The following is a 16079-nucleotide window of genomic DNA, read 5'->3' as shown; positions in this document are numbered from 1 at the left end:
TTTGACAATAATATTCTAAGCTAATTAATCAGAAAACCTAACAACTCTCTACATCAGGGATCAACAAACTTTTTTCTGTAAACAGGCAGAGAATAAATATTGTTTATCTGCAAGCCAAGTGATTTGATTTTGTGGTCCAAGTGGTTCAGGTCACAACTGCTCAACTCTGCTATTGTAATAGGAAAGCAGCCAGAGACGATACATCTGTTAAGCATTTGCCTTCGGTTCAGGTCATGATCCCAGGGTCCTGGGATCGAGCCCCGTGACGGGCTCCCTGCTCAGAGGGGAGCCTGCATCTCCCTCTCCCCACTCCCCCTCCCACTCACATTCCACCTCTCTCTCTCAAATAAATAAAATCTTTAAAAAAATAAAAATAAAAAATAAAATAATAAAACATTCAACCAAAAAAATTTGTTCCATGAGTTGTGACTAGATGACCCCTCAATTACATTATAATTGTGAAGTTATGAAATTTTATTTGTGTGCTGTGATACCTGAATAGCCAATTCAAACGGTTATGCAGATTGCTTCATGGATGATAGCTATACAAAATCTTCAATGATTGCATATATTTCTGAATAAACTGACCAGCTGTTGATATCAACTTTAGTCTTGCCAAACAATCCTATTCAAGGGCTTTTAACTTGAATGTACAAGGAATCATTAGTGCTCTAGCAAAGGGGTCAAAAGGGTAAATAAAACATAGGGTAGAATTAGGGTTAGGGGAAAGAGAGAAATACAATGTCTTGCAGTTGAAAGGTTAGATGCTAATAATTAAAAATACATCAAATCACAGCATCCAAAATGCTATTCTGTTAAAACTTCCTAACAATAATTGATGAAAATAAGCCATTCTCCAACATCTTTAGATCATTATGTGAGTGGGTGACTGTCTTAAGAACACTTTTCAACAGCCCTCTCTCCAAACAAACAAACAAATCAACCAATCCTGGTAGTTAACAACATAATTACTTGGTAATATTAATTCTTCAAAAAGTTATTCAATATAGCTTTTCTCCATACTATCTAATGTTTTATTAAAACCACATACTTCTTTAAATCTACCAACCCCATGTTACATTTTACTTAATTATAAAACAAAGCCTTGACATAAAGACCTAAAATCACACACCAGCTCCTTGTAGGGCTGCATATACACCTCTCAGCTGGGTCGTAGGGCTGAATTTTTTTTTTTTTTTTGCATCCCATTTTTTACAGCCTGTTACTGTCATTTGGTGTTTGACTGTTATCATTATAAAAGATACAGGCTTTTCTAGTTTGTTATTTGTAGCATTATCTCATGTTTTACAACATCTTTGTGCAACATGCAGGCACATGAAATATAACTAGTGAAAAGTTCTCGATGGTATTAATGCATAAAAAAGAATGTGGTTCCATCTTTACTGTCTTTACCCAGCCAAAAGCTGATGAACAGCCAATTTTCCTTTATCACATTAGCACAGCCATGAGGGAAACACATTTGTTCTAGTCAGCTACACTAAAGATACTATTACCAATCTAACATATACATGTTTTATATCAGCAGTATTCTCAGAGCATGAGAGAGCCAACAATATATTAACACTAGCATGACAGTTTATTTAAGAAAAGAAAATTGTCTCTGTAGAGGGACAGAAGTTAGAAATGTATGGCCAAAGCTCAGTGTCACTGGTCTAATAAAGGTAATAATTCTTAGGCTTTCTTTATAGCAGGTAACACTCCTGTGACAGTTCTGTCATATCATTCAAATAAAAATGTTGTCTTTTACAAGTTTAAGTGCACCTTTATTTTGAGTCAGATAGAAAGCATGTTTTTGATTTTCTATATTCACTGTATTATATCTGTAGTCAAGAGTTCAGGACCTTCTTTTTTTTTTTCTTTCTTTCCTTTTTTTTTTTTTTTTATCAACTCATCACATATTTGCTTAGTAGAAGGATTCAGTGTCACTTGCAGTGAATTCCGGAAGGATGTTTTCACTTTGTTGGTACTTACAAGATGATGAATGATGATCTCAAGTCACTCTCGTCTGTTGTCCCCTCCCTTATCAACCACCTTTCTATAAATAAGATTGAATCTTCTTTGGTGTTCTGTACCATGTTTTATATTCCAAGATTCTCTTAACTACTTTGCAATTCTGGTCTGGGGCCCCATCACACTGGCACCGTGAAGACGAAGGTAGCTCTTGGCAATAGCTCATTCTGATGATCCCCTTGCCAGTAATCTAGGGGAATAGGAATGTGTGTGGTGGAATTTCTGATTTGTGAAAAGAAAGCCTTCTGCTACAGTAAACTTCACACCTATCTCATTTTCCACCCCTTGAGGATTAGAGGAGTTTGCCCATGTTTATTGGTGTGGCTTGAAAGAATGAATTGGCAAAGCCAGTAACAGCTGTAGAAAAGCCTTAAATCCCCTCAGAAGAGATTCAAAAAACACACTGGAAAGAAGGTAGAGGGGAGCAGGTCATTCTCGACGCTTCATTCTCTTGGGGTTTTATAGTTCATTTTAATGATTATTTTTCCGTCAAATTTGTGTCCCTGTGGTGGTCTGTACTCACTCCTTTGAGCACAAGCATGCATTAGTTGTTTTTTGTTGTTGTTGTTGTTGTTGTTGTTGTTGTTGTTTTAAGTAGAATTCCTGATCTTTCTCATGCTTGAGTAGATGGGGGTATAATTCAAAATTCCAGAAAGTCACACAATAGCTGAGAAGCTACCGAGAAAAAAAATACAATCAAGTCCCCCAAGACCACAGTATCCTGTCAATCACCTAGTCCACTGAAATACCAAATCTTCGTTGCTTTTCTGCTCCTACTGACCACCAACAACCAAAAGAAAGTGTTGACTGAGGCTAGGCAATATGGAGAATGCCTGTGTAACTTCCTCACCAGAGAAATTGTTTTCTTGTTGTCTATATTCTTCTAACTTCAATTTAATTCAATAAAGCAGGAAACTAGTACTCACACTGCCCCTATAAATTATAAATAAAGAAAATAAAGTCATGATCCTTTCTCCCAAGGCACTTGTATGTATGAATAATTTTAATAGACTAGATAGTGTTTGCATCACTATAAATGATGATGGTTGTTTTTGACTTAAGTACTGATTTGGTGCAATTAATAAAGTGTTGCCTTTCTCAGAGTTGCTTTGAGAAGTTGTGCCTTAATCCATTCATGTGTGGTGTATGATATAATTTTGAACCTTTCCTGTGGAACTTGTCTTTTCAGAACCAACTTACAAGCCTCCCAGAAATACCAGTTTCATTCATTTAACGGGTCTCATTATAAAGCAAAACCATTTTAAGAATTTTGAATAATACCTTTTTTATAGATTTAATACAAAGTGATTTGGCAACATATCTTGAATCCAAATTCACCCTCAAAAGATGATGATGGATGATACAAATATAAAGATCATCATTTTGAATACTAAGAAATTCAGACAAAAAAGAAAACTGTGATATGAATCTGAAGGGAAAACTTTGTAGAGGAAACATGTCTTGGACTTTCTGAAATAGAAATTGCCTTAAAATAGAATTTCTATTTCTGGGTTAAAGAAGACTTTGCAAAAATGCATCCATAATTTTTTTAAACATAAGGAAGGCAATTTATTCTGAAAACTCTGTAAGATTATTTTAAAATATCATATGTATGTTTTGTTCTCTTACCTGAGCACATGTGGAATGTCCCTCTTACTGCTTCTTATCCTAAACCAAAGGTCCTCTGAGGTTTTTCCTTACTCATCCCATCCAATTTGATTTCTAACTAATCACCAAGAGCTAACCTCATCTAATTGGAGAAGTCTCCTCACTGTCTGTTATTACACAGTGCTTAATTCCATGTCCATGTTTTGTCCAAGTTATTTCTATGGGAATAACCTTGCTACTGTCTTTCACTTACCTAAATTTTTAGTATTTTTCAAAACATATCTCAAAAGCCTTACATCTTTCAATAATCCTTTTCTAGCTGCTTCAGCATTATAAAAGTGTTCACATTTATAGAAAAATCAGCATATTGGGCACTAAAATTTTTATGTGTGTTTTCTCTTTTTATCCTTACAACAATCCAAGGAAGGTTTGTTAGTATATCTCCATTTTAAGAGTAATGAAACTGAATCACAGAGAACTGAAAACAAGGTTACATGATTCAAGGTCACATAGAAAGGTTGACTGGTTCCAGAGGCTGTTAGAAACGATTTTTATTAGTCAGTTACACCCAGTTCGCATTTTGAAGTAACAGCCATCTCACCTGTCAGACCCAACCTTGAGTCTCTCTGCTAGAACTCCACAGAGCGATGATTCCAGCTTCGTGTCAAACACCTCCCACAACGAGAAGGGTAACAACCCCGATGAACTTCACAATCACTTGTCATATTCTTGACACCATGCTGAATGCTCTACTTAACGTTACCTCATTCAGTTCTCAGATTGACCCTCTGCAGGGCTATTACCCCAAAATGAGGACACTGGGGTTTAAGTGCCCCAGGGTCCCACTCCTGCAGACTTGGGGAACCTTTCATCTTTGAACAGCTTTTCCTATTATAAATGATTAAGCTGAAAAACATCTCCTTATAACTTCAATTCATAGATCCCAGCTCTAACTATTGAAACCACACCAAACAAATCCAATCCCAATCCTTTTCCCATGTGAGAGTTCACTGATGTAGAGAAAGATATTGTTTCCTCCTAAGTCTTCTTCAAGATAAATGTGCTTCGTTTCTGTGGTGTTCTAAATATGACATGGTTTTGGGTCTCTCTCTTCTTAAAATGTGGCTCCGGAAATACTACAATCTCTACATGTGATTTGACTTGCCAAACTGAAACAGGATTATCACCTTAATATAATCCAAAATTGCATGCTAGATTTTTGGCAATGACATCACGCAGCTAAAACTGATAAATTAAGTTGAGCTGACTGCTCACTAATATACTAAGTCTTTTCTTTCTTGCATCACTGCTTAAAGCACATCCACCCCATCTTGTATCTATGCAGTTAGTTTCATGGACCCAAGGACAGAAATTTATATTTATCCATGTTACATTTCATCTTGTTAGATTCAGACCATTGCTCCAGGCTGTCAAAATCTTTTTGGACGCTATGTCTGTCATCAATGTATTTACCATCCTCCAAGATTTGTGTCATTTGCAAATTTGATGAGCGTGCCCTAAGTGCTGGGCAGAAGCTCAATAAATACTAATTGATTGATTGACTAATTGATACTCCAAAAATAAAACCACCAACACAATCTACACTGTTACAATTTTAAGCCCTAAAAGCACAATTTTCTAACAGATAAATGTGTCATACAAGGATTCATCACCTTTGCAGAGTGAACTTGTTTACTAACACGAATTTTTATATAATTATAAATACTCTTGTCTATTAAATATTCCCTATTGAGCCACATTTATACAAACAATAGGAATAAAGGAGTTGAGGCAATTATTCAGGGAAAGTTGATTTGGCAGAAATTAATCACTTGAGTTGCCCTCAAATATTTGGAATGTGCATGTGTTCCCTCAAAATAGTTTGATTCCCTGAATAACTGTTTACATTTTCATCCCCTTTGACCATACGAAAGATTCTACAGGGAAATGACTTCACACACAGATAAGTTCCTGAAAGATTTTTCTTGTTTTTGTTTCTACTTTTCATTTTCCATGTGCTCACATATTTTATTTCAACACTTACTCCTCTCCCCTCCTCCCATCTTTGCATTCCCCCTCATCCTATCCTTGTGCCCTACACACACACACACACACACACACACACACACACACACACACACTTCGGTTTTCTTTCCTGAGGAACTCAGACGAGCCAGGCCCTTGAAGTAGTCTATGCCTCAACTTGATATTACATTTTCACTCTAGGTATGAGGCTTTGACTTTGCTAGTCTCCCCTTCAACCCATTAAAGCTCTCTGTTTACTACAACCTCATACAAATATGCCTCCAACTGAATCCATCTTTAACAATGTAACATAGGGACATAAGGGGTTTTCTTCATCCTATCTTGACTGGATGGGAAACTCTCATGGCCACTTCCTCCCAAACTATTAAATTACTCTCTTTCTCACTTAAAACAAAAACAAAAACAAAAACAACTATTAGCTTACACAGATATGTGATGGAAAATCAGCCAGTGATCTGATTTATTGTTGATTTCCTAGGTCATAGGGATAGAAGCAGCCCATTTTCTGTAGATGTTGGCTAGGAACATTTCACGTACAATTCCACATTTAAGAATGCTTTTGGTGCACAGATGATCACACTATTCTACACTCTTAATTATCCCACTATCTCATTGCTTCCCTTTTCTATTTTATCTACACGAAACAGATGAGTTCCAAAAAGTAACTAGAATTAACTATAAAACACCCTAGTAACCATTCAGTATTTTGTACCCCAAAATCTAGAAGTTGTTATAACTATAATCTCCTCTCCTTAAAAGTAAGTCAACTTATTTTGTTTTCCATGTTTAGGAAGGAAACTGATCATCACATCTTTCATTTAAAGCCATAGCTTTAAAAAACAAACAAACATAGCTTTTTTTTTGAGAATGGTTCTGTTGTTTGAATATTTAATGAGCACATTATGATATGTTAAGTGTTATGCTACATATATGGGATATATAAAACCCAGGTCTTTTCTACAAGGAATTTACAATCTGTAATGGAAATGGTCCTATAAAAATACTTCCAATGCAATGGGGCAAATGCAATAAAATAAATATGAATAAAATGCTGAGGGACAAAGATGAGAAATGGAAATAATCTTAAAATTCTGCTTCTCCAAATACTTCTCCATTTCTCTTGTTCCCACAACAGTGGTACTTCCCAAATGAGTTGTATACATGTGCTTTGTCCTATGTCTCTTTTCTTATTTTCTCTGTAATACAGTTCAATTAGTAGTTTGTTTTTACTCCTTAAAAAACCAGTCTCAAAATGACAGGTAAGTTGCAAGAACAGTATATTTTTTTTCTGAAACATTTGAGGTTAAATTTCTGACATATCCCATTATCCTTGAATACTGTAATATATTTGTTCTTAAAAAAGACATTCTTCTACATAACCATAATACGATCAACAAAAATCAGAAAACTAACATAAGATAGTGACACAGCCTCACTATCTTATCTTCAGACACCATTCAAGTTTTGCCGTTTGTTCCAAAAATGTCCTTTACAGATAAAAAAAAAAAATCCAGTCCAGAAGCACATGTTGCATATAGTTATCATGACTCTTAGGTCTTTGATCTGGAAAAATTCTTCCATCTTTCCTTGACTTTCATAATCTTAACTCTGTTGAAGACTATATATAATTTGTAGATTGCCTCTCAATTTGGGTTTGTCTGTTTCTTCATGATTAGATGCAGGTGATTCAGTGATCTTTACATTTTATCATGTATTACATAATTTCTATTTGTTCCACTATTGATAACTTTAATCCATATGAATAAACTGGTATCTTTCAGGTTTCTGCACTGTAAAAATACACAATTTCCCTTTGCAATTAATAAGTATTTTGTGAGCAGATACTTAGACTGTATAAATATCCTGTTTCTAATTCAGCTTTCATTGCTTACATTTATTTCTATGTAGACTCATGAATCTGTATGTTATTCAGTGGGATATAATACTCCCAATATGTATTTCAATGCTCAAGTTGTTTCATGTTGAGAGAGTGGAGGACTCAAGAAGATGGATTCTGTGTCATATTGACATGTCCTCATAATTCTTTAAGCATCCTCTTGCTTTCTGACCCCAAATATTCCAGAATCATCTTTACTTCCCTGCCCTGGCATCAGCCATTTCTCCAAGCAATTCTGGGAGTCCAACTCAGGGCTTGATCCCAGGACCTGAGAATCATGACCTGAACCAAAGGCAGAAGCTTAACCAACTGAGCCACCCAGGCACCTCAAAATTCTGGTTTCTTAAGTGATGAGAAACACTGGAAAACAAAGATCATTGCTAAGTATACTTATACTGTTTGATTGCTATTCTCCCAGACCCTTCCTCTCCCTCTCAGTGGATGGAAGTAGGGAATATGAAGGTAGGTAGGTAGGTAGACAGACAGACAGACACAGATATTAGATATACACATACATTTACTTCTATATTATTTCTACATCTATGTATATATGCTTGCACACACACACACACACACACACACACACATATATGAAGTGAGATTACACTGATAAATTCAATTCTAACCTAACACCCTTCATTCTAATTTTCTCTCTTTTCATATTTATAACTCCTTTCTTTGAAAGGGAGAAACCTGCCTCCTCTTATCCTCAATAGGTATACTTACATGGTGAATTCTCCTGTACATCACTAATATCCAGGTGTCATGGCACCCCTGCCTCCGAAGATACTTCTTTATCACACTCAGGTCCTGCCCTCTGTGCCAGACTACTCCATTAAAGCATTCCTCCAGCCACTCAAGCTCTAACACTCCAACATTTTTATGCCTGCCACATTATCACAACTCCCTTATCATGATCACCACTGATTTCCATGAAACTAAAAGCAAATAATAAATTCCCAGTTGTCCACTTATTTGGATCATCAACAGCATTTGACAGAGCTGATCGTTCCCTCCTCCTTGAAACATATATGTCATTTGGCTGCAAGTACATCAAACTCTCTTAATTTCCTCTGATCTTCTTAGTCTCCTTTGCTAGGATCCTCTTCTTGAACCTATAAATATAGAAATTCTCCAAGACTCAGTCCTTAAACCTCTTCTTCCTGTATATATACGTAGTTCCTCAATAGTATGACCTTATCTCAATGCTTTAAGTAGCATCATTAGGTTGATTATATCTATCTTAGACTTCTAAACTAGACCCCTACATCAATCTTTCTATTCAACATCTCTTCTTGGAAGTCTATTAGGCATCTCAAACATAAATGTTCCAAAATAGAGCTCTGCTCTTCTGCCCCAACTGCCTCTTCCACAGCTTTCCTCACCTTGAACATTGAAACTCTTTTCTTCCAATCTTTTGGCCCCAAAGCCTTAGAGTCCTCCTCGACTCCTCTCCTTCCCTCATGCCACTCAACCATTCCATCAAATCCAGCAAATGCAGAGGTTCTACTTCCAAAATAGATCCATAATCCACTCACTGCTCATCACTCCTCTTGCTGTAACTCTGGCCCAAGCCACCACCACCATCCCTCCTCGAGATTTTTTTTTTTTAAGATTTTATTTGTTTAACAGAGAGAAACAGCCAGAGAGAGAGGGAGCATAAGCAGGGGGAGCGGGAGAGGAAGCGGGCTCCTAGCAGAGAAGCCTGATGTGGGGCTTGATCCCAGAATGCCAGGATCACGCCCTGAGCCAAAGGCAGACGCTTAACTGCGCCACCCAGGCGCCCCCCTCCTCGAGATTTTTGCATGGCCTCGCCTTTGGTATATTCTCCAGACAGCAGCCCAAGGATTCTTGCTAAAACAAAAGCAGATCGTGTCACTCCTCTGCAAAAATACCTTCAATGAGTTCTTACCCTGTGTAAAAGTTGAAGTTTTGCAAAGGCCTCTCAATCTGGCCCCTTGTTATCCCTGGTTTATTTCCTATTAGTATGTTCCTATACTCTCTGTTGTAGCTACACTGCCCTCCTCAAACATTCCAGGCACTTCTTTTTCTCAGTCTTTGCATTTTCTTTCCCCTCTACTTAACATTATTCATACAGACACCTGCTGCCTTATTTGTTCGTCTCTTTCAGATATTTCCTCAAACGTCATTTTAGCAAACCTTTTCTAACCACCCTATCTAGAACTGTAGCCTAGTCCTTCTTAAGCACTTTCCTATACGATTATTCTCTCTATCCACACTTAACTTGCATATTTTATTTACTTTTCTTTTTAGCATTAGTCTCCTCTCCAAGCCTAGATCAAAACTCCACCAGAGGAGATTTTGTTTTGTTTCTTTTTGCTGTTTTATTCACTGCTGTTCCCTCATTCCTCAGAATGAGGAACTAGCAGTAACTAGCAACAACTGGGTACCCATTAAATTTTCATTAAATCAGTGATGCTTCCTGTAAAGCAACTCTTAAAGGATTAATAGGAATTAGAAAAGTACAAAGTGGTAGAGAATAAGAAAGAAGTAAGTTGTAGGAAGAGTAAAACACAAGAAACAAGAAAATGGAGAGTCTTCGAAGTTACCCCAAGCCTTCCATTTATGCTGATCAGACTCCATTCTTTAAATTTTTTCTTACTTCTAATGTGTTGAATTTAAAATCAACTTTCTCACTTTTTCTCAACTATGTTCCAGTTTTTAAAATCTCTTTAAAATTACATATCACTGAGTCAAATTATGTCTAAAAGAGGATAATAAAAATGGTGAACATTAGATTTCTGTTTATACTTTCAGGGAATAAGCAAAAGCCCTGCCAAGAGATGTGAACTCACTCTTGACCCAAAGTCAGGAGGGCCATCAATCAAACCTTCAACATGTGGACAGATATATAGGAAATCATTTCTGTGTACAGTCCAAAACTAAGCTTCATGCCAGTTCTCAATTGACATCTTAAAGATCCTGAGAAGTAATTTGTAAGTTGAAATGGAGTCCCACCATATGAACAAAACAGAGGTAACAATGCCCACTTACAGTATGCATGTTACTCTGATTAAAATCTTCAATAAAGGTAGAATCATCCATGAAATAATGGATTATTAATCTTGCATTCTTCAAATATATGCTTTTTCATAAGTGCCACGCATCTTCTAAGGCTTTGTTTTCTCTTAGATTATTCTGTTGTTGCTCTCATAGATGTTTTTAACAGATCCAATGATACTGAGCAAAATTTATTAAAAATAAGTCTCTTAAACTAAATGAAGAAGAACCATTTTTGGCCAAATGAAAAATATGAATCTCTTTAACCTCCTTTAAGTACTGTATCATGAAATTTGATGTGAATTGCTTTGTATTTAAAGACATTCTAGAATTGAGAATAAGGTCTTCATAGTGACCCTTGTTTAAAGGTGGTGCTCTCTGCCCTGAAGCTGGTGAGAATAATTGTCTAAGCAGTTTTTTCCTCAATCACTAATGGAGAAGCACATACATTTAATTTGGTTTAGACAAAAAAAAAAAAATTACACCAGCAAATGGGCATTCTTTTAAGGTAAGGATTATATCAGCCCTAAAAACAAAAGTAGCTATTTATGGATCAAATGCAAAACATTCAGCAATTTCTTTTACCTGCCCCGCCCCCGCCTTGATAAGACCAAAGAAACAGAGATAATGTCATCCATTTGGGCAAAATCAATGTATATTTTTATTATCATCTGAAGAACCTCATGCTAATAATGGGATTACCAGATCCAAGTACTGCTCTTGAAAATGTTCATTTTGTCTTTTTATAATTCATATTTATTCAGTTCAATTCTTACATATTTCTTCCCAAGCCATTTTCCCCCAAGGAAGCAGCACCTGTCAACACAAATCTGTAAACTGGGTGGGGCTGTGTATTTAGAATAGTTCCTCTCTTTTTGAAAAGCCTGGATTAGCCTTCTCGAAAGACTGGCAGGCCTCCGAAGTGTAAGGTCCAAAGTAAAGAATATTGCATGGGAGAAAATATTTGCGTGTTGATTTTACTTATTAAAAAGAAAAACGAGGTTATAATTGTTTTCGTTGTATCTTTAAAAAGGGTGAATCAAGAATAAAGGTGGATATTAAAGGTGAAAGAATTAAAAGGTCAGGGTGAGAATTACAAGGCTTCTAATATCTACCATAGAAAAACTCAACTGAATATCCCATGTCTCTCACATAACACTTGTGTCCAGCATATTTCTCTGAAGCTTTAAATCTCCTAATACCTGTAACATTTGTAGATTAGGGTAACTTCCTACCCTGGTCAGTCTAATTAGGTAGTAGCTTACCTCTACTTTCTACAAATTTGCCTTTGAATTACAATGTTCAAATACTTGATTTAAGTTGAGATTTTAGGACTTGAGATTTTTTTCTTGCTCAGGTTGTAGGGATGAAGGAATGTAGGATTAGCTGAGTCTTTATTTTTACCAAGATCTCAGCTTGTATATTTCCACCTTGGACAGACCTTTAATGCTGAAGCAGGACCAAATAATCACCAAATAACTTGCTATCATGTTATCCTATTGTAATTCTTTGGGTGTTACTTTTCTCTCAATATATTTAAGTTTTTTTCACCCCCACCCACCCCTCAACAAATGTTGTGCACACTCACATTCACACACACACACACACACACACACACACAATAACATCAGCTCTGATCATTTCACTGCACCCATCCTAGCTCCTAAGACCCTTCTGACTTGAAAACATTTCCTGTCATGACTTTAACATAACTTTTTCTATTGATGATTTTCCCCACATCCATTCTCTGTTTTCATCTCTGACACTCCTATGGGGGGGTGGGTATTGGATCTGTCTGTGGATATGATTCTCTTCACTCTAGACTGGATCCAGTAACTTGAAGCAAGTGTAGGTATGCTGTACAACTCCTTGTCTTGGCACAGGGACTCCCTTTTATCCTGGTGGCATCAGCCTGCCTCTTTATGGCCTAGGACCCACATCCCGTGCTCCAAGCTGAGGTCAAATGTCTCTACTGCCTGATGCCTAATGATGGGGAAGAGCATAGGAAGCTGACCCAGGCTGTCACTCCAAGTGCTATTTACCAAGTCATGTCCCTGGCAGTCTGTCAGAAGTGCTTACATACACTACCCACGACACAGTGCTCTCCTCGGCCACAACTTTTCCCTCCTGTGTGTACTTTGGGTTGTGCTTTCTTCTGCCAATCTAATCTCATCCGCTTTCTACTTTCATAGATTCCTGAAACAAATGTCATAATAATCGTATTTTTTCTATACCTCACAGTAGTAACATTTTTGATCGGCTGCTGTTACATTTGAGAGAGTTAAAACTGTAAATTCCTTTCTCTAGCAAAAAAAAAAAAAAAAAAAAAAAAAAAAAAAAAAAAAAACAGCAAGGACCTGATAAACTAACTGTGAGAAAATGAATATTGGTACTGCCTAAGTACCTTATTCATAATGCACTTGAGATCTTCTCAAAATTTCACTTCACCATTAGCCTTTCACACTACTCGGAATCAGTGTCTAAGTCATTTATACCATTAGACCAACTAGATGACAGCAAGTTGTCAACAGATTTCTCAAGGATTTCTCTGAGGAACTAGAGACTTACAAGGGGGAGAAAGTGTCATTCCATCTGAATCCAACCATTACACCAATTGACCTGAAAGCAAGAAAGGTTCTATTTCTCTAAGGAAAATAAAACAATTGGAAAGCTTGAGTATCCAATCAAACAAATTACATTTACCTCCCTGGAGGACTACACCACTTTTGCTCTAACCAGAATTTAGAAGGAATATATATTTTAATGGACAAGCTTAGCACAGGATACTGCAAAGGAACAGAAAACAGAATTAATAAAACTGATATATATATAACTGAACCAGGAAGCCATATAAGCATAAAAACTCAATCTTATTTGAAATAACATTTTATATGAACTTAAATCTAAGCACTGCCACTTTAAACTAGATAGTTATGGAATCAAGGGGGAAATTGGTAAGAATTCCAGGTTTATTTTGAATTTTCATTAATGATCTGCAAGAGGAGTTAGTCTGTTATTGAAATCCACAGATGACACTAAATTGATAGGTATTACAAAAAGTCACTGAGAATCAACAGAAAAGAAAACGTATGAGGTCAGATATTGGGCAAGATCTTAGTATAAGAGGCACTTGATTTAAATGGAAGGTCATTCCGAACATACATTTTAAACGACATCTCTTTCCAAGTAGCCGAAAATGTGTATGTGTTACTATCACTACTTTGTGTTTACTGGGAAGCAACACTGTCCCAGATACCAGGGAGAATATAGAGCCAGAATCATGAAAAAATCAGAGGTCAGAAATGTCAAATGCAGAAGAAAAAAAAAGTTCTAGGGAATGTGAGAGAAAGCAATGTTTGTGTCGTTTTTCCTTGATACAAAAAGTTAAGAAATGTGTTAGTTTGAGGGAAATTCCTGTTATTCTCTGTGCCGTAACAGTTAGAAAAGGCAGAATATGAGTACATTTGTGGAGAGAAAAGGATATCGCTGAATTCATCAAGAGATTAGGAGAGAAAAAAATAAAATCACTAATTTAGTCACAGTTGTTGAATTGATAGAAGAAAGCACTAAGCCATGCAATCATCGTTGTTGGAAAGCTACAAAGTGATCACAATTGTGGGAAAGAAAATTTTATATAGGATAAAGAAAGAGGATTATCCATAATTTAGCAAAATTGTAAATGTTCATTCATCATTTTAAAAATATCCTGGGCTTTTCGTTCCATGACATTTTCCTCAATAACATCATTCTTTACCAAACTCACCCCATTTCCTTTGTTTATATATTTATTTGTAACCTCAACCATGCAGCAGACATTTGCTGCTCTTTTTTTTTTTAAGATTTTATTTATTTATTTGACAGAGATAGACAGCCAGTGAGAGAGGGAACACAAGCAGGGGGAGTGGGAGAGGAAGAAGCAGGCTCCCAGCGGAGGAGCCTGATGCGGGGCTCGATCCCAGAACACTGGGATCACGCCCTGAGCCGAAGGCAGACGCTTAACGACTGAGCCACCCAGGTGCCCCGACATTTGCTGTTCTTGACACATACAAATGAATAAGGTATTTGTCACTGAAGATACAAACCCGACCTAATGCCAAATTTACCTGTTAATACCTAATAAAAGCTACCTATACGAAAAATATCATACAACCAATATATTTTGAAAAAGTAATGGTATAGGAGCAGGAGAGAGGAGAAAAAGAGAGGGAATATTAGAGTGTTTTTTTAATAAAGGAAATTGCATTTGTGCTGGTCTTTGAAATATGTTTACAAGGGATCTGGGGGTTAGGAGGGAGAGAAAAGGTATAAGGCAGAAGAAATTGAATGAAGGCAGGGTGAAAAATCTGGATGAAGACCATGAAGTACATGGTTTTCAGAGACTCAGAAAACAGTGTGGTTAAAACTCAAGGTACACCGAAGGACAATGAGGCTACCAAAATACAGCTTGGCAAATTCTGAAGATTCTTGAAAGCTTTGCTAAGAAAAGGACAATTCATTCTCTGGAGAATAAGCAACAGTGAGCATGCAGTTTATTTAAACAAAGGAGGTATGTAACCACATTTGTATTTTAGAAAGAAAACAATTTTCACTCTAGAGGTTGTTTTGGAGACAGAAGTAACTGAAAATACTAGAGGTGGGGAAGTGGGAAGGGAACAGTTATAAATGGATTGCAATATACAAAGCAAAAGTTAATGAAGGCTCTTTTCCTCCTCCTAGCTTTTACTTACAAGCCATGTGGTAAAGAACATTGTTCAAAACTTTACTGCTTTTCATCTTTACTGCTCTTCTAATTTCTAGGTTACCAATGAAATCCTCTCAGTTTCCTATTAACTTTGTTTTTCCTTTAGTTTTCTCCTGCTACATATTCAACTGATTAATCCCTCTCATCTGTATTATTGTCCTGTTTTCCAATCTCTTTATTCCAATACCGGATACCATTCATTCACTCACTCATTCATTCAAAAAATATTTACTGAGACTTGACCACATTCAGACATAATGCTAAGCCCTGATGGGAACAACAGTAAATATGGTAGAGTCCTTGACCTAAATTTCTATGGTCTAGTGGAGGATACATTACAAACACTGAGTTACTTTGTACAAAGGAGAGAACAATACAAGGTATAGAGGATCCAGAAGCTATACATTTTTTATGTCTATGGATGTAATAGGATACAATTTAGAAAAGACAAAAATTAAAAATATAAGTATCAGAAATACCTGTAAACCTAATATCAACTTGATAAAGAACTTGGTTAAAAGGAAAATGTTTAAAACTTATCATTTATAATACCTAAATTTGGGTTTCCTAAGCTATGAAGTAATAGACTATAGAGTAATGACATTACCATTTTGTCAGTCAAAACAAACTTCGGGATTCATTTTTAACAATTTAGTTTCTATTCCTCATTTCACAATTTGGTATTATATGGATGACTGGATTGAAAAAGTCTTCAATATAGATCAAATTTTTCCA

The 16079-nt window shown here is 36.3% G+C and overlaps 1 protein-coding gene across 1 annotated transcript in view; it reads right to left on the bottom strand.

Moving 5' to 3' along the window:
* USH2A (usherin) overlaps positions 1-16079 on the bottom strand; it is a 676781-nt gene that overhangs the window by 637007 nt on the left and 23695 nt on the right. The window lies entirely within an intron of this gene.

This window comes from Ursus maritimus, unplaced genomic scaffold (genome assembly GCF_017311325.1).
Source record: "Ursus maritimus isolate PB19 unplaced genomic scaffold, ASM1731132v1 scaffold_2, whole genome shotgun sequence".
NCBI classification, from domain to species: domain Eukaryota; kingdom Metazoa; phylum Chordata; class Mammalia; order Carnivora; family Ursidae; genus Ursus; species Ursus maritimus.
The sequence above is the reverse complement of the archived record's forward strand: the minus strand, read 5'-3'. Positions and strand labels throughout refer to the sequence as shown.